This window comes from Branchiostoma lanceolatum, chromosome 4 (assembly GCF_035083965.1).
Source record: "Branchiostoma lanceolatum isolate klBraLanc5 chromosome 4, klBraLanc5.hap2, whole genome shotgun sequence".
Classification (NCBI taxonomy): Eukaryota; Metazoa; Chordata; class Leptocardii; order Amphioxiformes; family Branchiostomatidae; genus Branchiostoma; species Branchiostoma lanceolatum.
The window spans coordinates 10,277,419-10,302,484 of NC_089725.1; the positions used below are offsets into that span (position 1 = coordinate 10,277,419).

Below are 25,066 nucleotides of genomic sequence, written 5' to 3' on the forward strand. Positions count from 1 at the left end.
TCCAACACCGATAAATTAGGTTAACTTTGAAGGTGAACGACCCCTTAAATCTTCATCAGGACCTGTCAATCAGATAGAGCATCGGGCTGCTGACCACTTACGGATATTTTCCTGTGTATCATCAAAGAACTACATGCTAAGCTACACCACATGTTGTTGTCAGGTACACGAACTATAGCCCGATTTACACACGCGATTTTAGTGGACTTGTAGTCGACTCAGGACTGTGCAAGGAGAACCTTATGCCACTCAAGTAGCGTTTTCTAGTAGGAAAGCTCCACTTGGGCAGCTCAAAGCTCCTCACACACAGCCCCGAGTCGACTCCGAAAACATGTGTGTAAATCGGGCCTATACTCGTGCTACAACATAGCAACATAGACAGGAACATGTCATGCTAGGACGCAAGACTAAAATCATACATCTACAACATTTAGGCTTGGAACTATCTAAGGTACAAGTTGAAAACGAATTCCAGTACCAAGTCTGACCAAACCTATAAATAGTTGATAAACCTGGGCGCTTTCTAAAAGACTTAAAGATTTATTGGTGGCCCCCCTAACTCGTAAAGTTACCTTGTTTGACCTTTGAGCTTTCTACACCCTGCTTTCCTGCTGACGATAGCATCTCTAGTGGAATAGCTTACCCCGGTCGCAGGCAATGTCACGCTGGGTTCATACACCATTTGCACTAAAGCGACAGATAAAGGGTTTGAATAATGTGGGGCCTAGTCGTGAGGCGTATAAACCCTCTGACAGACCTTACACATTCAGGCCGCCCTATTGCTACTTGGCAGAACAAGCATCAGCTGTTGGGTCCCTGGTGGTGCATTAAGAAAGCTCACTTTTAAAGCCAAATGTTTTTATGAACGCTATCAACCTGGCGATATCGTTAAGCCTATGTAACAGCAGTACCTATAGATTGCTGGCGGTGTCAAGCTTATCAAGTTCAATAGAAAATTACAAGCCCGGCAGTGACTCGCTGAGCATGCAAAATAGGAATTACTTACTACATCACACCGTCTGACAACCAAGGCCAGAAAAGCAGATATTTTACCGAAGTTGGCTGTGCCCGCTGCATTTTTAGGTTGATTTACACCTTGGTCAAATATACCATCATCAGCTCTCTTCGGACCAATTTGAATACTCCTATAAACGGAAAGTGTTGCGTAGAGGAGTCACGTAAACTTCTTGATTTACCTTTCCTTGTAACGAGAGAGAGCAGGCCATATTTCAGCCACAATATGGTGCAGCAAATCACGACATTTTGGCAAGATTAAATCAATACGTTATCTTGCTGTGAAATCTTCTCGACGCGTGACAAGACTTACACTTAAGTCTACACCATGAAAAGTTTCTACAGGAGTCTCAAAATTCCCCAGTACAATTTATCCGGACAGATTTATTTGACCCACTTACACCGGGATGGACCGCTACTGTTTTCGATAAGTGTAGTGGGCTCTCCATTTAACGTCATATCCGAGGGACGTCCCTAGCCCAAGTTAGGTATTCATTTACACCTGAGACTTAGTCGAGTGGGGAAATTGAGGTAAAGCGCCTTTCCCAAGGGCACTAATGTACTGCAACGAGACCTGTCTGGAATTCGAACTCTGTACCTCCAAGTCAACAATTCTAACAACCAGGGCCCCGTGCTCGGTTGTTGTCACAGCTTAGGAAGATGAACAACAGTACGAAAGTTTCTAGTCCGCCTCATGTGGCCCACCCACCCTGAAGCAATCATCGATTTATAAGCTACCGTAATCTCAGTCATGTCACTTCCTACACATTGGTACGCGTGTGATGAATTAATGTATTCTGATGTTCGCTCAGGCTTCAGATGAACTGAATATTCACATCCTATAAACGTTGTAATCATCTGTCACTGATATCATTGTTTTTGCATTGTTTTGCATTAATATCAAGTAAACTATGAGAAAATATATTAGTTTTATTCAGGGATATCAGATTAAATGTCAAGTATACTCTGGGAAAATATATTACTTTTATTCAGGGACATATCAGATTAAATGCTGTCGCTGCAATCTGACCCTTGGCCTGTCAATAAAATTTGGCAATAAAGTAGAACGTCGATTACTAGTGGCCATGAATACATGAAAGTGTTTGCTGGCGGTGTATCAGTACTGACGACATTGAACAACTACAACTAGTCGCAGAGTTTGGTGAAGAAAGTTTTGGTGCTTGTTGAAGCAACTTTGCCAGTGACTCAACAACTGTTGTTGCAGTAACTGGTCCCACAATCGTATCTAAATTCATTCCAATAGCTTCTAAGTAGTTTTGTCAGCAACCTCATTTTGAATATGACCAAAATGTTTTCCACGATGGTCACATGTATCGGCATGACAAAAATAATAAACCCTTTGCATAATGGCCGAAATTCCAGTCTCGTCGAGTATTACATTCATACTGTGTTTGTTGTACGTTGAGGGTGTCTTTTCGATGACAATTTAGTTGCAACTCAAGCACATACGAGAACCTTGAAGAACATCCATCCACTGATATCAGGGTACCTGCTAGTAACGTTGGGTAACATAAATTTGCCATTTTTCCGCCATATAAACCAGCGAACAACAGTGTAGTGTGATTCTCCCACGAAGCCCCCAGGCCCAGACTCTGTCAATAAGGGACGGAAAGTTTTTGACGTCGCCAACTTCTAATACATGGTTATCGAAGCTTTTCAGCCAGTGTTCTGAATACGTTAGTCTATTCGGTTTGCATTGCTGGCGTTATAACTGATTTTGCATCTAGCACATATCCCTAGAATACACCGTTTCTACAATTGGCGAATTTAAGTACCCCGCGAATTTATGTTAACCAACGTTACACCTTTAATATCTCGTATTTGTATTTTCTTAAGATACTGACAGCATAGGAAATAACGGTAAATGGCTACTCCGACAAAATTCTAAGATGATGGAAAAACGTTTTTCAGAGTACATTTCTACCCTTGGGACAGTCGAACATAAATCTGTCCATTGGACCGACTGGAACGCCCGGGGAGGTTATTTCAAAGTACACGAATCTCTGTTAGACCGTATCTCGTCCCTGTGGTTACAGCAGCCTTAGATTCACCATTAAAAACTCATTCTATTTATAGCACACCCGAGGCAGGACTGTCTCCAGCTCTCGTAAAGCGGTTTTGCTCTCTAAAGACTTTTAACGTATCTGGGTTCCAATCAGCCATTTCAGAAGCGTCCCAGAAGAACAACATATATTAACTTAAGAACTAGACAAAATAGTTGGATCCGTTGCACCAAGACTAAAGGGACCAAAACGATCTTTTTTAAAAATAATTCCTGATATTTTCCTCCCGACTAAGCTTTCTTGTTGAACGTCCGAATGTTCTGTTGATTAGTATCTTTCTCACTTTTGATTTCACAGCACGAATCCAATCCTTCTTTTCTTCAGTTTGCAAAAAAAAAATGTAAACAAATAAAAAATCATTCTGCCTTGGTTTGACCGTTAAAAAAATTATCCAGTTACTTGAGTCACTGTTATCCTGAGTATCTTAATACCTGGATGTCTAACTTTCATCGACGTATCCTGGCTTGGTATACGGCCAAAACTTTTAGACACGTAATGCTAACTACTAGTCTTGATATGTTGGTGTCCCAATAACACAGATTACTCATCAGTGGGCTCGACCAATGAGCATGCTGTCATACATGTAGCGGAAAACTCTTTTAAGATTGAATACTCGATACGCAGGGCGTGATTCACCAATGTGACCGTCTCCGGGGACCTATGGCAAACAGTAGAGTTTATCTTAAAAGCCTGGCGGATAACCTCTTTATGACTAGTGGACTATGTCGTGACAACCCTGGCCATGTAAACACAACTGTTAATGCTTTTGAACAAAAGGTGAAAAATCGCAAGATAACAGTTACTCAGCCAACTGGATAGATTTGAACACGGTCAGACGTTTCAGACAACTTTCGGAATTTGGTTCAGTCCGGTTCAGTCACTGACAGAAGACAGGGGACGCTGTCTGAAACGTTTGCCTGTTTTCGAATCTATCCGGTTACTTGAGTAACTGTTATCTTGTCTATCATACTTCCTAAATGTCTAACCTTCATCACCGTAAAAGGTAAAATGAGTACAGTATCTATCTGGAGATGACACATGAAGAGAGAATGCAGAAAACCTCGTCACCCTAAGGCCACACTGACTTGATTATATGGATGACATCCACGCGCATGAATTTTCGCCCGTTTCAAAAGTTTGCGACCATACTATAAATCGTAAAACAAGCTGCAAAATGTGTTGATATATGCCACAAATTGCAAAGTAATATATAAGAAGATGGATACAAATAAGCAAAATCTTTTAAAGTCAAAGAAAAAGATGTGAAAGGACAAAAATAAAGAATTTATTGCTAGGTATGCCATGTTGGTATGCCATGTTCTGTGTGTTCTGCCGTTTGCTCAACATTTCTGACAACTTACATTTGAAATTGAAGGCAACTTTTTTCACCAACGTTTTGTTTCGCACGCTCGCATCAGATTTGGAGCACCAAGATGACGTCATCCTTATAATCAAATCAGTGTAGCCTTACTGACCATAAATTGCAATTAAAGGATACAAAAGAAATAGACATTTTACTTCGTTTGGGTTTTGTAGTGGGTCTAGAGACATTTGTTGGCTAAAGTCAGACTTTTAGGGATGAATGAATACAAAGTTAACAAAATCTTTACAAGTTCTGTACCAAGTAGTCTCAGAGATACAAAGTTAACCAAACCTCAACATTAGCTGTCTATGAGATTCGAATTCGTTACAAACAAGCCCCAGTGGCGAAGCAGTAAATCAAGTGTTTTGAACACAACGACCTTTTAACGACATACCGTGGATTTTGAATAGTCTATCATGCTTCGAACCTTTACGTTTTCCAAACATTTTACAACCTCATTTTAGCTAGCAGACATGATCTCTCGGTACAGAGATACTTCAGTATAGCCCCAAGCAATGAGGCTGTTCTGGCATTTATTGCATTCTATGTGTAACACGGATCAAAAGTCGCCAATTTTGCTTAATTTGGGTTAGATGACCCAAAACCTCTAAATCACAGAGCCTGCCGGGCAAACTGCCGCCTTCATGCATCACAATTCGATCGGGGATGCAGGTAGAATACAATTAGTACAGAAATCTACCAAACAAATATTAAGGAACCCTTTCGAACTTTGCTCACTAGAAAAAGAAGTTCAGAAAAACTTTTGTATCCATTTCCAATTACGGTAGAACGTCATGTACTATGAGTATGAAGTGAACATTGAAAACATGACAGTGATGAAGCACATTCACTGTGGCACACTAATAAAATGCTTAACAAAAGGTACGGAGATATATACAAAATGGCAGTATGGGAGCAAGTCTACGCATAACAATACAGGTGATAATAACCAATGTCTATATCATATCCTGTGTCTATATTATGACATAATGGGAGGATAAAAATGCAACATAGAAATGCAAAAGGATGAGTTGTTTTATAATCACGCTAAGGCAATGGGCTCTACATATGTGTAAATCAACTTGTATACCATCCTTTGTCGTAGCTCACAGGTGTGGTCATATTAGACTGAATGTCCTGTAAAATTTGCACATCTACCTGCAAGCGTTGTTTAAGGCTATCTAGAGAAGATCCTCCTACAGTACTTGGTGGCAACGAGTCTGACAAACAAAGCAATCATTTATAAGGGCGTCACTGTTAAGATGGCTTGGCATCATAAAAACTGCACTGAAAATATTGACAGTATGAAAAAATGTAAAGTCTTGCAACGTTGTGATATTTGATTCATATTCACATTAAACCCAGGCCAAGCTATTTGCCAATAGCACTAGAGCTACATTCTAAGGAAAGTCTTAAGAGGACGATGGATGATACAGAGAAAGTTACAGCGCCTTCGGCTACTTGTCAGCATTCACCCGGGTTCCCTAATGTAACGGAACCTCAGCGCGCCAGCCAGGCAGGAGTAACGCCGCCCTTATTATTTCCAGGGCCAGATAACATCGGGCATCGGAGCGGTCAGGCATGGTGGGCCGGGTGGCTGTGTGTCTGCGCCCGTAGGGACGTGGGGAGGGGGTCGTTTGGCTACGGAGTTAAGGGTCATGGAATATTTAGAGGGAACATTTCAGGACGAAGCCAAAACTATAAGTATGTCTAAAAGGATGCGTAAAGATTTTTTTTCATTGAAAATGCTTTACGTGAGCTTTGCAAATGCTTTACGTGTGCTAACATATCAAACTTCGTGTATCGTCACCTTCTTCACATTCACATATAAGTTTAAACAACGCCTTTATGATTAATAATCAGTGAACTAAAATTGTTCGTCTGTAGATATCACCAATAGTTTGATAAGTACGGTAAACATGCCTTCCCCGACCAGACAAATGATACACCCCTGATAAAAAGGCAAACAGTTTTCCATGCCACTTGGCGTAAGCTGTGACGAGTGATCATCTATCTCAATGTGACAGTCAGTTCCTCTTACAAAGCAATCATAATTGCAACTGCCGCAGACGCTACGATGTCATGCCCATACTGATGACTGACGAATTACGTCAATGTAACGTCCCAACTCAGAACGAGATTATCGTTCGCACATCACATCTATATGGTGATAAGACGAGGAACAACCCCGAAGAACGTTTCCCTTGTGACAAACACTTCGCGACCGTACAAGACAACCACAAGACAACCGTACGACTCTATAAATCTGTATGATCTTGACCAACAAATAGAAGATGTAGTGGTATTCTAGCCATACTCGGTTTTTGACACGGTCGGAAAAAGCACCATTGCCACTGAAGCGTTTCCTAAATGCCAAAGAAAGCGAACAAGTGGAAGCGAACCCCTCCTACTTACTACTGCTATAGTTTCAACACCAAGGAAAGGTACGAGTGACAAGAAGTCAATGACTTCGCCCTAGGCGCTTAAAAAGTTATCAATATCAAAAGTCTGTTGCGCTGCATTGCGTCATCCTGATTGCAGGCTCTAATTTTCAAACTAATTGTGATCCCAACGGTGCTCATTAGTAGAGGGGGAACGACACAACATATCTTAACCAGGATTAAGAGAAAATCTGTGGCATCCGTTACCATTATTGTCAACGACGGGTAACTATTTCAAGGACAAACGAGCAATAGGCTGTTGTAGAGAAGGCTATTTCAAATCCGTACTACGCGTGTAGTTTTAAGAACGTGCCAAAAGAGTCTAAGGTACTGGTCGAGGGACATGAAAGATGACGTGTCAAGATGTTCCCAGTGGGGGATTGGAGTTAGAGATTTTTATCTTCGCCTGCTCCCTCAGGGTTCACTTAGCTAGCTCCATAAAGCGTTAGTTTTCGTCACCTACCTTTGGTTATCCCTGGAGAGAAGATCAACTATCTGCAATCGGATTGGTCCGTATTTTTCGGGCCTGTTTTGGGGGTCAGAGGTCAGTGTGAACATGAGTATCAAAAGGCGTGAAATAGTAATGATGTTAGTGATTTGCAAGCGGGGCAAAGGCGTCGATGGTCAAGAGAAAATTGTGAATTATGTTAATAAAATGGTCCCCACGGGCAGACGTAATGGCGTTTCCTGGGCAATTACAGGTCCCAGGCGAGCAACTTTTCCTCCGCAAATGTGGCCAATTCGGGGCATCTTCAATCGTCCCATCTTGCTGTCAATCACAACGCAGCAAGGCAGCATGGGACATGCGTGCATTTTTTTAGTGATCTAGGACAACCCAATAACTTTATTTGCGTAATTCGTCAACCTGCTGGCGTTGCCCTAAACGCCAGCCGGCCCCGGGGCCCGAGCGGTACCGATCGATAGTCTTTACGCCTCGATGAAGGCACCCGATACGACAAAATGGAGCAGGCGTCGTGCCGAATCAGCTGGGGGAATGGCGCACTGACTGTCCATAAAAACAAACATCACACAACATGCCACTGACAGAAATATGTGCCTTATCAAATCACTTTACCTGATCTTTTCTCTCCTGGAGACTGTTATTTAGGACGGCGATTCGAGGACGGGAAGGGAAAAAGAAAATATGTGGTAATAGTTGACGCCTGTTACTGTTGATAAAGGAAGTTTACACCACCAGTTGGGTAGCGGCAACAAATTATGTCGTGCAAATTACCACGCTTTCCTGCACCATAGCGAACATGTAGGGAGATACAATCTCATATAAGGCGCAGTAGAGGTACAACATGAATGCGGCAGCGTTATTTTGCGTGGTAGTCGTAAAATACGAGAAGGCACGCCGTGTAAGTAGTACACAGGCGCACGGATTGTGACTGCACGAATTTCGTGTGGACGATAGTGGTGTAAAAATTTTATGAGGGCCTATCACGGCAGTTGCGCTAGCAGCGGGCGCAGTTAAAATTCATACACAACAATGGAGAGTGCCATCACATCATTTGCCGAGACGACGACTTACGCTTCGGCGACTTACTCCTTGCAGCGTGAGGGGAAAACGCAGGAGGGAACGTGACAATTACTGTTGCTTGATAATCGACATGTTACAGCTGGTGAGAACCACTCATATGCACACAAAATATGCAGAAAAAACTGGCAAGGGGGAAAGAAATTCCCAAGAAGCACAGTAACCACTTACCCTGCGGCAAAACTCCTGCTATATACATGAAAAGGTTTATGATTTGTAACATTCGGCATTAAACACAGCTTAGCACGCTGGCATTTACTAGTAGATATGGGGGTGGGGGGTTCATAGTGAATACATGTGTATGTCATCACAATGGATACATATTATGGCAACAATTTCGCATAAGCCCTTGTTTTAATCATTACCGCTTCCGCGTGAATATTGAAGGAAAAAAACCGCACTTACCTTTACCGGTCCTCACACCAACAAATCATGCACTGCTATCCGTGAATGTGAAGAAAGCCCTACAAACACTCACAGGTGATTGACATAGCGGGTTCCCTCCCCGGGTAGCCGACTGTAGATAGCGGGCTGCTGTAAAATCCCACAGTGAAGACGTGTCCCTGCGGTGATCGTTAGCCTGTCGAGGAACGGTACCAGGTACAGGGGTATAAGTACACCGTTGGTTAGGTCTGTATCGCACGGGTCGTACCACTATACGCTGGGATGAGATGTGTTGTGAATAATCACACCGCTGTTGTTTGGCACTCTCTCTGTAGAGCTAGACTGTGCGTCCGTGCCAGGAGTCCCTTGTGGTGAGACGTTCCGTCTGGAGTTGGCTGTTACCTTGGCGTGTGAGTCGCCTCCGGTGTATACGTGCCGTCACCTAGCGTGCTAAGATACGCCGATGGGCCCAGGAAGGAAGGGTACGTACGTCAGTACAGTGTGCACGGCACGCTGTGTAGAGGTCGTAGAGATATTTTGTACTCCGCTACGGCTATACAGCGTCGCAATCCAAACACCTCTCTCTCACACACACTCACTTTTCTAGTACTGACACTTCGCCAAGATTTGCAGATGAGGTAATTCGGTATTCAATTATCGTCTGATCCAGAAATAATCGCGGCGATCCGAGAAGGGAGCTGCCGGCAGCCTGGTGGAAATCCCCGCCGGTGGTGGTGTCGCCCTCTGGGGTCGCTCCCCTAGAGACATCGGGTCGGAAAGCCGACCCCGCGAAATAGCAGCAAATTCACCGCTGGAATTGGGGCGCCGGCGCTGCGCGAACCCAGCGGGTTTTGTGGCCTGCAAAATAGAAACCTTACTTGGCACCCGATCAGCACCAGCCCAACTACCTGCTGTCGCCGCTAGCTGATGCTACACGCGAAGTGTAGAAAGGATGGGCTGTGAGTGAGTCAATGGTGAAGCGCGCGCCCCCGCGTTGTCAGGATGAACCCACCTCCGCCGCGGTATAACGCGTTCTGCGCTCAGCACTGGGCAGGCTTATTGAGCGGCAGGCTACAGGTAGTCCATTAATAACGCATTACAGATCGTTAGTTGTAAAAGTTGAAGTGCAATTAAAATTATGATAAATCAAGTCGTAGGGGTGGTGGCATTTATAATCCATTTTTCATCCTGTCTGCCCCGAAGTTATTATAATGTCAATGGACGGTAATATATGGATGGCGGGAGTTCGCGGTTTCCACTTGGCTCCCCGGGGCAACATGCACGGGATCACGGCGAAGCGAACGGGAAAGAATCCAGGAAGGGTACCGTTAATGTGTCGTTTGAAATATCAAATCATACTGTATATGATAAATATAGAAATGAAGGTGGGTACTTGATAGGGATGGGGAATGGCAGAGTTGGCAAAGCAGCCGAAAAGTCAGCACTGTGGACGGCACCTTCGGGCCACGCCCTGACAAACGACACTTGATTTAGCGTTAATTCCACTGTGGCCTGTTACTGACTGGTAAAAGCCACCATACGTTATTGTTACAGCCAGTGGCCAGCCTCAAGTGATTTTTACATCCATCCATCACTAGAGTGCCAGGGTGGTTAAGACAGCTGGAATATGGCGATTGGCGTCGGAGAACTGCGTCCACTTTTCCTGGGCTACCACTCCACTTCACTCATAACGCAATTTCACGGTTCCATGCGCCCCTTCCGGAACCGCCACACTCTCTCAGGGGGACCTCTTCCATTACTTCGTAACTAGACATCACTTATGCACGAGACTTTATTGACACGGTTTTTTTTTTCGGACCAACAGATATCGACGACTCTGGGCGCCAAGCACTGGCGGAACTAGTCCAGCATACCGTGGAAGACAGGAAACAAGACAACAAGGTCTTTTCCTCCCTTTCTAACCCAAATTCTCCGGGGAATTCTTCTTGAGAGTGGAGGAGGGTGATAAAAAGGGAGCCCGAGGCCAAGGGAAGAGCGCTTCAAATTGCTAAATCCACCCAAAACTTCTTTCCAACAAACGTACACGAAATCAAATGCTAACCGTCGAGTGTAGGTAGCATCTCCGATATAAAACATGGAGTGGGGGCGGCTGTGAACGAAGATATATAGTGACAAGCATTTACCCAAAACTGTTAATTATTGGGAATTTAAGACGTGATCGGCAACCTGAGGGAAAGCGGCGGGATGTGCACACGTACCCGCCGGCAGAAGACGAACTAGCGAGCCTCATCAGCATGCCCCGTGGAGACGCCCAACACTTTGACATTTATTGGCCAGGCGATGCTCAATTTCCACATTGCTGTTCACTTCACTTCTTTTTCATAACGCCTGGCAGCTACGCTCCAGTGCCCCGGCCCGACAAAATTATAGAAGGCTCCCTCAATGCACTCTCATGTTCATTGGAAACGCTATCGACTTTCTAAAATTACCAATATCAGCTTTATCAGGTGCGTAATCTTGAACAATATCAAAAGAGATGCCTTTTGCTCACTTAATGTAAACAGCTTGGATAATGCCATGCCAAAACTATTGGTTTTTTAACGTGTCCAGCTTTAGTTTGTGAATAAAATTACACTCCAGAAATGCTACAGTGCGTTTACAATGAATAATATTTCTTAGCCCTGGTACCCACTATGCAATACTGAGAAAATACAAGTAGATACGTCTTGAAAGTTACAAGAAACAAAGGATTGATTTGCGTGTGCCGCGGGCCGGGACTACATGTCTGCAGTATATTGGCACCGCACAGTATTTGAGCAGGTCGAAAGATCGGGTGAACCCTCAAAGGACAGCGGATTATGCAGGGATGAGTGCGGAATCATCCTCATAAAGCGTCGGCCAACAACTTCGCACAAACACCTACATGCACCTGGCAGATCACCTGCACCTACGTGCACCTGTTGTGCATGGTGATTTCTCTATGAACATCTGAATAGACCTGTGAAACCCAGAACAATGTTCACACGTATCTACAATAGCTGGTTTGTTAGCATTGCGCTGAAGTGCGGTCATTCTACTTACTTTGTAAGGGGGGATATGGGTGACATCTGTTAAGGTTTCTACTCTACTGGGATGTGCTCCTTTACTCTACAATTCTACATGTAATATTTTATTGTGTCAAAGAAGTAAACCCTGCATACCTTCAGTCACCTTGATTTCTCTCCTGCTAAGACATCTACTATTGAATATAAATCATATGCAAGAAGATCGCATATTTTTAACAGCCGTGCATGTGGTAATGTGTGAGCACTGTAATCTCAATCTCATTGAGTAGCACTTTTAATGTATAATTTGTGGTTATTAGAATTTTGAAAACAGCTACCTATTACCAATTAAAATGGACTCGTCTGTGCAAACCATTGCTAAAAGATTAGTCTGTTAAATAACAATATCTATGGTTTTCTAACAGTATCACAATATGAAATGAATGTGTAGAGTAAGTAATATCAAACTATAGCAACCATGGTGTTATCAATATTAGTAACACAAGTGGTGCTCAACACTAAAAATATTGGTATGGCCCAGAAAATTGTGACTCATGCTTGAGATATCATCTGGTATACAAATATATGCAAGCTGCACGCCGTGCAATTCACTACAAATGACTGAGGAAGTGAGTCTTAATGGATAACAGTTTATTGTTGGTATTTTCACGACATTCTAGTTAGATGGGTGTTTGGCACTTGGCCAGTATTCCCCGGCTATGCTAACAGGGTGGCTGACTCATTTGTTAAATGAGGGACATGGACAAGAGATACAAAAACTGTAAGTTCTGCTGCAGTACCAAAGGAAAGCTGCCAGGTGGCCCATAACCATCCTCGACCTTTGCCTTCCCAAGACCTACCCACCTACCAAATATCATTACAATCCATCCATAGCTTATTTAGTTATTGCTGACCAAAATATGTGGAAACACAGACACACACACTGGAAACAATACCTCCATTTTCATGGAGGTAATAACTCGGGGTATGCAAGGACACAACATCTGCAGAAGCTAATCATAGGTCATGTTTGCTGTATATCATTGTTGCTTGACTTTATCCCGCAGGGCAGTTTGCCATTCCATTCCACAGCACTGCTATAACTGTATCCTGGTGACCACTTACAGACAGATATACGTTAGCTGCCTCCAGACAACCAGGCGTCTGCAGCAAGTTATTTTCATAACTTTGGGGCAATGACTTCATGTTGGTTGAGGTTTGTACCATTTGGAAAGTTTGGTATAGTCATATTTCTAAGGAAATACTAAGTGTAAGGATGTACACTGGGGGAAACAATTAGATGGTAAGATGCATAAAAATATTTCAAAAGTATTAAGAAACACGTCCCTCATCTTTATAGATTGTTTACCTGGATGTCTAACCTTCATAAACGTACCTCACTCATCAACTCACTAAATGAATACAACTTACAGCTCCAACCTGTATGACTTTGCTCTGCCTCAAGGGTATCCAGTCCTGTACGTGTGAACAGACCAACTCCCTTGACGTTATTGCACAAGCCCTAAGAATTACCCTTTCTAGCCTCTTTGGGTGTCTCATTAATTTCAAAGGGTTCAGATTGCCAAGCCCTCCCTCCCTAAATATTACAGGACTGTACCGAGTGATTTACATAGAGTGCCTTGCCTGGGGGTACCTTGCTGTAGAGGTTACTGGGACAAGCTTGTAGCACGTCTCTGCCTTACTTTCATTGGATAGGGTGTCAAGGTGAGCTCAGGGTTATTTGTAAATCTCGAGGTACCATTATTTTTTCAAGGATACTGCTATAAGCTGTTGCTGTGAGTTTTACTGACATGTAACTTCCTTCAGACCTGTCTTGAGATAAATTAGCAGGTAGAGGCTCTCATAGTTGCAGAAAGGGGCTTGCCAAATATAAATATCAGCGTTTTCAGCATACACAGTGCCAGTGCAATATTGCATCAAGTATTGTACAGTGGGCCAATTATTCATCCTTGTGGCACCCCAGATTGGATATAAGGCTGTCATTGGACAGCTGGAAGTGTTCCATTACAAGTCAGAATGGTGTTGATTGGTCATCAACAAGGAAAAAGAATAAACAACACATTCTATTTTTTATTGTGTTGCATATACCTGGTAAACGGTTTCATGGCGTAAAACGCTAGGTTTGCACTGAAGAGTGCAAGCTGCATATCTGTAGGTTTATTTCATCCACTCACACAAGAATGGACCTCTACTCTTGTCGATAAGTCTGGTGGGTTCTTAAACGTGCTTCAGATGTGACTGTCCTCAAACACATGCAGGGCATTCGCTTAGCGTACCATGCCAGGGACATCCCTAGCCGAAGCTAGGTACTCATATCCACCTGACTCAAGTAAGGAAATTGGTGTTAAGTGCTTATCCCAAGGGCACAACATCAGGACCTGTCAGGTATATCAAACTCACTACCTTCAGATTCTGTGTCAAAAACCCTAACAAGGCCACCGTGCCACATTGCTACACCATAGACCTGATTGCTCCAGAGCACTACAAACATACTCAACGTCTCCTTGTCATCAAAGGCATTGTTCACCAGGAGTACTTGACAATGTGCTCCTGCCCACCCCCTTTCACAACCACTTACAGCTAACTTTATCTGCTCACCCATCCTGATCACTACATGCCTTTTTATTGACAAATGATTTCTCCATCGCATGTCCCCACATCAAACTTGCCCATGAACTATATCCGTATTAACTCCCTTTGTCCCTCATTGAATTGCCACTCATTCACTCAAAATTGCCTCGTGCCCTCATTGATGTCTTCATTTTCCACTAGCCCCCTCCCTGGCCAATCTCCAACCCCTGGACTAAGTTGCATCGCCCACCCGAGTTGTTCAATTCCATCCAATGACTACCAATCACCCATTACCATTTACTCGTTGCCCTCTTGAACCAAGAACTATTCACCCCCAAAATTGACCAATGACATCTCAGGTACTGGCAGTACTACTAAGACCTTCCCGGGCTGCATCTTCCCCAAGGTGCTTCTCTCCCCCTCCCCACAACATGGCCTATATTTGTTTGCTGGTTACCTCCATGAAAAAAGGAGGTATTGTTTTTGGCGTATCTGTGTGTTTGCTCGCTTGATGGTATTTGACGTTTGTGGTCAGCATAACTTCAGAACGGCTTGTGATGTCATTTGGTACGTGGGTAGGGTCAAGTTTGAACCCCCCCTTTTTTGTTCTGTATAACGCCTTTATGGGTGTACATAAGACCAGAATCTAATAGGTTTGATCTGCTCACACTGGATGGATCCCTACTCTCTTCGATAGGTGTGGCTCTTCTCAAACACAGAACCTCTAGCTTTACACCCCATCCAAGAGGACATCCCTGATCAAAGCTGGGTATTCATTTTCATAGAGTCAAGTGAGAAAAAACGGCATAAAGTGCCTTTCCCAAGGGCACAACACTGGAGCCTGCTAGGGATTAGAACCCAGAACCTTCAGATTCTAGGTCAATAACCCTAATCACAAGACTTAGTCCACCTTGCCAGCTATATACTACTGTAAATCACTTTAATATAGCGGCAGGAAAATGTAGCGGTTTGGGGAAAGTAGTAGGAGTAGGTCACGGCACTTAATCTTAATGCTTTGAACAAACATTACTGTCTCAATTACTAGTAATCAAATATTAGTGATGATGAAATTTTAGCGGTTGACAAGTGATCGTTAAATCAGCTAAAATTAAGTTACAGTTAACAAACCAAGAATTACAGTACTGAGTTAGCTATGCACAGTCTGCCTCAAAATCATATTTCAGAACAACCCATCTAATTACCTTCGCCGAGAAGGTTATGCAGAGGGTAGCGTTTGTTTGTGTGTTTGTAACGTACAGCATAACTCGAGAAGGCTTGGATGGATTGTCTTGATATTTGGTAGGTAGGTAGGTCTTGATGAGACTAGGAAATGATTAGATTTTGGGTCCCCTAGCGGCTTGTTACGGTACTGCAGCGGAACTTCCTGTTTTGATATCTCGTGTTCTGGACATGCTATGAAACTGATTTTTGAGTGGTAGATAGCTCTTTGGGCAGAGAGTAAGTGGTACGGGTTTGGGCCCCCTAGCGGCTTTTTTGGAACTGCAGAAGCAGGTTTTGGTTCAGACTTTGAAAGGGAATAACTCAAGAAGGGCTTGATGGATGGTCATGAATTTTGGTAAGTAGATAGCTTGAGTGATGAAGTACATGATTAGATACTTATTATGTAAATCATTATCTAATTTGCATAATTAATGAGGCAAGTTTATACAGCCGCCAAATTCCATGGTAGGACTCTCAAACATGTGACATATGTAACTGAAGAAGAGAGAAATATTAATAGATATCAATTATGCAAATGAAAACCTCATTTGCATAATTAATGAGAAAATACTATAACTCAAGATGGGCTAGATGGATGTTAATGATTTTTGGTATGTAGATAGCTTACGTGATGCTTTGTCTGATTGGACGATAATTAGGCAAATCAGATTCTGATTTGCATAATTAATGAGACAATTTTAAAAACCCGCTGTGTTCCATGATATGACTATTGAAATATGTGACATTTGTTACTGAGGAATTTTGATAGATAAAAAATATGCCAATGTAGGTCTAATTTGCATAATTAATGAGAAACTACTATAGTTCCATACAGGTAAATGATGCCAATTTCATACTTGTGTCATTTGGAAGTTATGTGAATGTGAACATCGTTGAATCAAATTATGCTAATAAGGACCTCATTTGCATAATTCATGTTAAATGTTACTTTGTGAGCATAACCTTCTTTGTTAAGCTCATACTTTTGTTTTTTGGGTGAAGAAGATCAATTGGCATGATTTATAATTGATGAGAAACACTCCTGATACGTCATTCAAAAAGGTTAAAATCATTTGGCGAAGGTATGAGGTCGTGGAACTCTAGTTCATTATTTCTCAGCATCAGCCCCCAGACATATTGTGAATTGTAATCAAATCTTCAGGGCTAGGTGTTCTGTATGTATTGGCTTGAACACTGGGAGGTTTGAACTGTGTTAACTTCAGCATGTGCACCTGTTGTCACTGGTGATTGATAATAGTGCCAGTCTAACAAAATGATGGATGTTAAAATCATTCTCACCACTTAAGATGACAAAGGGGGGTAGACCTTATCAAAACATTGCAATTAAGTCTTATGTTGATTCTTCAAGCACTGATCATGTATAAAACATTTTGTGTAAAAAAAAAGTAGGTGTACATATTGGTCCTGTAAGTTCACCATTCTACAGGAAAAAATCCAACAACCAAGAAATTACAATGCACAACCTTAACACAAACAAACAACCATCAGGCACTGCATATGCACAGGAGACACCTCTTTATTGAGCATGAATTATCAATTATTCTTTGTATTGCTTTTGATTGTATATATCATTGATTTGTATTTAGTCTTTGTATTGTATACTATATCATATGTATTGCATTGTGTGTGGTGCAAGCATCAGCTTACTACTGCCTGTGTGCCACACCATTTTGTAATACTGTTGCAATTTAAACAAAGAAAAGAAAAAGCCCTCTATATTTCAGGTTCCAATCACTCACACCACACCCTACCCATGGAATCCTACAGTCACTACAAGACCTTGCCTGAAAATCAAGACTGGGAGGTTAACGACTCTAGTCCAGCTGGTCTTGTTCAAAATTTTCCTGATCCCTCGTTCAGCCTCACGTTCCACGGTCCACACCACTGTCCAGTCCGGCGCCATGTGGTGGCTCATGCACGAAGGCGCTATGTTACATGGACATCACTGCTTGATTACTAATAGCTCTACAATAACCTGATAATTGGCAATCAATCACTTAAACCGTGAGCAATGCATCACGGCTAAATTACGGGCAGAAGAATTGATTTCTCCCTTAACCATGCAGGAGGGGAATTGGTTTTCCAGGTGTGCAGGGTCATCTTTCTTCATTTCCGAGAAAAGAGATCCTCTTTCTTCCATTCAAGCCTGTAATATGTGTAAGAGGAGAGTATCTTGCATTGATCTGTGCGAGGAGACCGGGGCAGCCTCAGCACTTTTCACATCGGCGTCGTCGGATGGTGCACAGACATACGTCTTCTGAAGCAAACCTCTTCTAATCCTTTTGAAACTGGAATTACTGCTACAAGGTCTTACAATACCTTGTTTGGTTATTAAGAGATTACAGTTGTAGGAACACTAAACCATGGTGTAATCCCTGGTTCTTGAATTTGGTAGGGAAAAATTCCACGGCAAATAACATGCCACAGCCTCTTGAGTGTCACTTGAAATGCCAATGATTTATTGCGAGGGCGTATGAAATATACATGTGGCGGCATTGGAGGTGGCATGTTCCTAATACTGTAACAAGCACTGGGCAAAGGTGCTTCGGATTCAATGATCTTGAAAGACTTGTATCCTCCCCTTTATTTGCTTTGTGTAGTGAATACCTAACACTTACATGTACATGTATAGCCTGGATGGCAGACTGTTTCCGGGGCCTACACAGGCCAACTCCTCGGCTCTGGGGCCAACATGCCCCCAAGGAAATTTTATAACAGGCCCCTCCTTAGTTAGACCCTGAGAACCTTACTCTCCAGGCAGAGGAATGGGTCCAGCTGGTTCTTGACATATTTTAGCCGTTTTTGTAGGGCTTTCTATTTTGTCCCGTTTTCTTTATGTCGCTAACCCACACATAAAGAAAACAGGACAAAATAGAAAGCCTGAGAAAAACGCCTAAAACACGCCAAAAAACAGGCAGACCCATTCCTCTGCTTAGAGAGTATTGAGAACCCGGCACGATTATCGGATAGATATTAAAGAGATGGGGGTCAGGCATCCAGGCTACTAGCACTAGCTCAAATACAATTCCTGTGAATCACAGCCCTCTTGTAATGAAAAATTTTCCCCCCTTTAATACATTCTTTTATTGAATCAAGAGGGAGGATGGGTCTAACCTAACACTATTGTAGCCATGGGTGCTCCTAAATAGATCTAAGAATAACACTGCCTTCTCCGAATGAAGAATTTTTTTCCATTACACCTTCTCTTATTGAATCAGGAGGGAGTGTGTTCCTATTGTGTAACATTATCCATGTCACTCGTCATGTTTTGGAAGGACACAAATCTTGTACTTTTATATTTCCTTCAAATTGCCATGAAGCGAATCAACTATTCTTCTATCAGTGCCATAAAGTAAATCAACTTAAGAGTTGGAACTGACTGTAATACCGGGTTGAGGAAGAGACAGAGTGTTCGTCTCGATAGCTCCCCAGAGCAAACTATTCATGTTGTGTGTAATGTGTAAATATTTGTCAAAAAAGTTAAGAGTTGCTTTCAGATGCACATTGTGTGTCTTAGTGATACTTTTCTAACAAAGGGTATGTTGTAGTGCCCTTTGTATCATAGGAGTGACAACATTTTTCAAAGTACCAAACAGAGCTATGTACTCAATGATGATTGAGCCAATCACGTTATATATTTTCCTAATATCATGTCGGTTCAGACCAGACATTAATTTTAGGTTTAACATACACTGGCTGACATACAACGTAGTCTCGCACCAAAATATCATATTCAATTCAGAAGTTTTATCATACACGTGAAAATACAACTTTATTCATTCACAATAGTCATGGTGTTAGTTTAATAGCCAAAAAAGAGCTTTGTGATAATACATGCCATTCTTCAACTGTGACAGTATTCCTTTCCTGTCATTAATTGTTTGCATTTTGTAAAACCCACAAGGCTTCCAAATCAATCCTGTGACCTTGCTTTGCACAGAAACTTGTACATCATCTTCAGCATCTATATGTTACAGCTGTACTGAGAGCTTTTGTGATGGCATTTTTCAAGGCTATCTGTAAGACAGGCTTTTCACAATGCCGGCAGACTTGCCGATCAGCATACAATCGTGCCTGTGTGTTGAAGAAAACCCAATATATCGTAGTGATAGGATCATAGAAACAACTGTCAAACTCTATCTATTATCCACACCTCTGTGGATGGGTGTATATAGTGCTTCCTGTTAGCCCTGGCATGGATGGGTCCATGAAGAATGCATTCTCTCAGCTTTAAAACTGTATGAGCTCTGGTAATCAATATAACGGTGGCCATCAATATTGAGGAACTGTTCATGAATGAAGAGGTGGTTCTGCTAAAGATGTAAATGATGATTAATCGGACAAGTAGTGATGATTGCATAGCCGCATGCATGCAGGGGGAGAGAACAAGACATCATTTGAGACCAAATATTATGTCATACCTGGGCCGTGATAACATTTGATATGGGTGTCCTGGACCAAATGACATTTTGGTTTATCACATGGTATCACACACTCAGGTTTCTATAAAATCATTCAAAGTTAACATGTACCGAGTGCACCACTGTCAAAAAAAATGGAATACCGGATTCAGACATTGGAATTACTGTTACAATGATTTATATTTTGTCAAAAGACACCAAATTTTCTAAACTTCTAGCACATTTTGCATCGAAGTGTGTGTTTTCTCGGGTGGGTATGACATGAATGAAATACAACATGGTGTATTCTGCATCACCCTCGGTCCCGGCCCTCCCACAGATCAATACATCGAGTGATATCGAATGCACATTGTTGTATTCTTAGATATATATTGGCATGAAATGTTCGAGCTCGAGAAAGATCTCCTATGAGAGACAAGGCCAAAAGCAGTCTATTTGTAAGGCAAAATGAATGTGCGTTGTCAATGACGTTATCGGAGGATGCAGGGCATGTCCTTGGGTTATCATACTATCAGCAGATATCTGCCGGTGGCCTTCTACTGCTATAGACAAAGACATTCACCATTACGCCTACACACGTAATCACAAACACACGCCAGGGCTCTGGATTCAGTTTTTGGGAATAGGAGCACTGGTGTAGTATACAAGCATTCGTTTACTAAGAATTTTATGAAATTCTTACAAATTTTATGAAAATGTAAGAAGCGGTCACTGTTAGTATGAGAACACACGAATTTCATAATAAATGCACAAAGTACTATGCAAAAATGTATAAATCTGTTAAAAGACACGGAAAAAAAGACACTTTAAACACACAGGCAAACCGTTGCCTTGGTCACATGCCAATACGTCATGCAGGCGGGATATCCAAGATGGTGGTGTTGGGAGAAAAAGGTGCGATGCGACAAAATGGGGCAAAAGATCTAGAGTTGCTCACATGCTATCAAATACATCTTCGTGACAGTATAATAAGCCCATTCCAATCAATGCTTCTAAAGTCAGAATATCGTGGACAGATTTACACTAAGAAACATACATTGTACATTATTACCTTCTCCCATTAATGCAGTTGGTGGGTTTGCATAAAATGCGTCTGATTTTCATGAGATTTTTAAGTTTCACATAGAGCAAGACTTAGAAAAATGCAATTAGAAGCACTGTGTGTTTGCACTGGACTGGAACAATGAACTGGACCCCAGAAGGGAGGAGAAAACAAGGCAGACCAAAAAACACATGGCGACGAACAGTAGCAGGAGAACCGAAGTGCTTTGGCCATACCTGGAACAGTATCCAGAGCCTTGCCCAGGACCGAAGGAACTGGCGAACTTTTGTTGCTGCCCTACATGCCGGGAGGCATAAAGGGCAGTAAGTAAGTAAGTTGTGCGTTTTTGACTATGTTTTCACATAGACAGTGCATCATGTGTTTTTCTTAGATTTGTACATTTTTGCAGTGCTTCATGCATTTTTCATAGAATTTGTATGCATATCATAATATTCACATGAATGCCTCTATAGAGGCACCCCTGTATTTTTCATTCTACATTCTATATTAATATGATATTATGGTAAGTAATTGACATATGAAGTTTTAAAAGTTCAGATTGTATTACATATATCAAAAGGCAAATGACATTTAACATACTGATGCATTAGCTTATGTGTTTTTGATTCCATAGCAAAATGGTAGTATCATGTCCTGTAAACCAACAAGTAGAATTGCTGTTGCCTACCCGACCGAGACCTTTACAAATCCCCGCCAGTTTGAACTTGTTTTGACTGGTGATTGCTCACCGTCGGAATGATCCTGGAAATCTTGATGAAGGTGAAGACTCCTCCGCAAGAGTTCAAAGAATACTTGATCCTTGTAGCACCACCGGTCATCAGTCTTAAGACTGTGAGCGTCTGTCTCCGAACTTGACAAAAGCAGTTGGTGTGATCTTTGTGATGAGCTGAGATGAGGCTGTTAATGGGCATCAAGCCTGCATTGAGAGACATTGTACACATTTGTAGGAGCTGCACAAAATAACAAGCTAGTTTGTAGAGTTACCTTAGGGTTGTTTGAAGAAAAGAAATGCATCATACTGGAACTTTCAGAATGCCGTCAATAGTATTTCTACACCATACTTTTATTTTTGGCTTACCATTTTACATTTGTTTATTTTTTCTATCCATTAAATCCACTCTACATGTATATACCAAAGCTATGACTGTCACTGCACATTTGTATCTGAACTCCCCAAAAGGGGCTTTTGTGCTTAACCTCATTCATTTGGTGGTTTTAAAAAAAGGAACAGTTTAGGACTGTGTCAATTGGTACTTTGTGTCACAACCTTCCATACAGGTTATTTCTACATAAAGGTAAAGCTACTAGCCTTTTTGAGACCTGGTTGGGAGAGGTGGTTGTTTTCCACCTTGTCTAGGGCACTGTACTGGAAGGCGGAGCCCATCCCTCTCTTTCCACTGCCTTTTATAGGTAGTACCCATTTTTACACCTGCAATGGGTGGAGTCAGGAAAGTCGTGTGCAGTGACTTTCTCATTAGGACACAACATCCAGCCAGGAACACTTTGGAATCAAACCTCTTGGTCATGAAGTCCACTAGCCTAGCTACTCGGCCATTCAATGCCACTAACATATCTACAGAAAAAGCACTAAAAGTATGAACTTCAAGATAATATTCAATTACTAGTACGCAGTAGGTAGAAACTTGGAAGCACACTCAATGAATGTATAGAGTCTGACATGATCCGTGCAAGATCGACTTGTGATATTTATGATGTATGTGTAAGCTTCGCCTCTCTCCACCATAGGTCAGTCGAGTTATGGTAGTTGGAAAAATCAGTCAGTGAGACAAATTACGCTCTTTAATATGCAAATCATGTAATCCTCGTGGATCTAGATGTGACATATTACTCCTATCCCACCAATGTTGCTGCAGGCTATATTTGAACTTTGTCACAATGTATCATCGCATCCCAGACATGAGTCATATTTTTTATGCAGTTGATTGATTTTTCTTGAAAAATATGTTTCATATTCAGAAAATTTAAAAAAACAACTTATTAAATAACAGTTAGCCTCCAATGTAGAACCCTCCCGGCTGTTATTGTTTTTATACCTTTTACATTTTTTTTCTTATTGCTGGCCGGAAATAAGAAAAAAAATGTAATAGTATAAAAACAATAACTTGAAACAGCCTGGAGGAGTCTGCATCGGAGGCTATATTAAACAGTATGGTGAGGCCTTTGAGTTCAAATTGCCAAGAACTGTCACAAGATTGTACAAACCAACTTGTGTGTGTAAGTGCATTGTCAAGACATTTGATGTCAAAGTTTGACTACAAATGTCTTGACAAGTTGGTTTGTACAGTCTTGTGACAGTTCTTGGCATTGAACTCCCTTGGCATTGTAAATGGCATTTATGTGCCGTAGACACCATGGCCTGAAACGTTCTGTAAGCTTCAAACTGTAGAAAGAAAGGATTTATGATGAGAAACTTACATCATAGAACTAACAGTTTTCTCCTGAAGGTTTTTCGTCAAAGTGAACAGCTGTCAACCCACTGCAACAAAATTTCTTGAGAAAAAGTCTTGAGTAGTATACAAAGTACAATGCATCATACATTTGTACGGATTCCAAAAAAATGTACTGAACTGCCATATATAGCCTTGAAACATCCCCCACTGTATATTGGTAATGACTTAGTTCTTTCAAAAATGCAACAGAATTAACTTAAAGGTATAATTTTCAGCAGAATGAGCTGACTCAGAGGTATACGTTTCATTCAAACTACTGGTCATGTGTCATGAATCGCTCTATGGTGAAATATTCTTAGGCACTCAGGCTTCTAAATGTTTTGGCTACAAAGGCTCAACAATGAAGGGGGGTGTACTAGTACATGGGGGGGGGGTCTGATACATGGGGGGTGATCCATTCATACCCACCAATAAAACTGGATTGACTACTGTCATCTGTTTCTCTTGTAAGTTTTTTTCACAAAGGAGTTTATAATCTATCTATTACATAATATGTATTACCTACAGTTACAAAATTAACCTTCTCCCTGCTGTCTAACACTGTAATCAATAGAGAATCGGCTGCCAAAGGGCCACTTCAGAGTGCTAGAGGTTAACATGCACAGGGGAAAAACATGGTGGTTTTGCCCTGAATTGTATATACATTTTGCTTTGTTCAAATGTTTAAGAAAGACAAAAATTATATACAATTTGTCACAAAATAATAATCACATACACTACCTAATTGAGGCATGAAAGGAAAAGTGGACAATTGGGTAATTTATGAGAGTCTGTCTTATTATGGCACTGTATTATTATAGCATGCCCTATAATCTAACAATCTTCACGTTTACAGGATAATTGCTGGTTTATTGCCTGCTTGTGTTCATCAGAGGGGTTCTCCTTGAAATAACACGTTTGTCATTGAGATGTTTTATCACGTAAACTTGATCTATACATCAGGGTGTAGAAGAGACAGACTCGTTGGATACTGTAAATGCATTTAAGCTTGCTGGGATTAAACTTTGCAACAAGAAGAAAATGGCGTTTTTACGGTAATTTTACCCTCATGGTTGAAACAACAGGACAAGACAATGAGAATTTTTGCGGTGGTTTTAAGTTTGCGGTAGACAAGTCACCGCAAAAAACGTGATCGTTAAACCGCTGCGAAAATGTCAGCACTTACAGTATCACCTAAGAGTGTGCTGTGGTGTCGTTATTTCAGTCTGTTAATAAGTCTGACATTTCAGGTATCCTCGATGGTGTGCGTGTTGAGACGTACGTGTGCATGTTACCTGGTAATAAAAGGATCATTGTGATTTCTTGCAACAATTTTTTCATCCTCTTGTGGCATCTTGTGGAAAAATGTAATATAATTTGACTGCTATGGTATTAACTATCAATTTGTGATATTCTATTTCGCATCACTTATTATATTCTATATACTACAGTAACTGTAACAGTTTG

The 25,066-nt window shown here is 41.7% G+C and overlaps 1 protein-coding gene across 23 annotated transcripts in view; it reads right to left on the minus strand.

Annotated features, from left to right (window-relative positions):
* LOC136432507 (neurexin-1-like) overlaps window positions 1-9,848 on the minus strand; it is a 217,832-nt gene extending 207,984 nt beyond the window's left edge. For 16 of the 23 annotated variants that reach the window (XM_066423841.1, XM_066423855.1, XM_066423852.1 and 13 more), the window contains exons 1-4: window positions 8,848-9,848; window positions 8,437-8,453; window positions 7,978-7,999; window positions 7,366-7,428 (exon numbers count right to left, since the gene is read on the minus strand). The gene's annotated coding sequence lies outside the window, so the exon portion shown is untranslated. Of the gene's footprint in view, window positions 1-7,365; window positions 7,429-7,977; window positions 8,000-8,436; window positions 8,819-8,847 lie in introns of those variants that run through there. The other 7 variants (XM_066423857.1, XM_066423856.1, XM_066423853.1 and 4 more) reach the window with 5 other exon arrangements.
* Window positions 9,849-25,066: the final 15,218 nt, after the last annotated feature.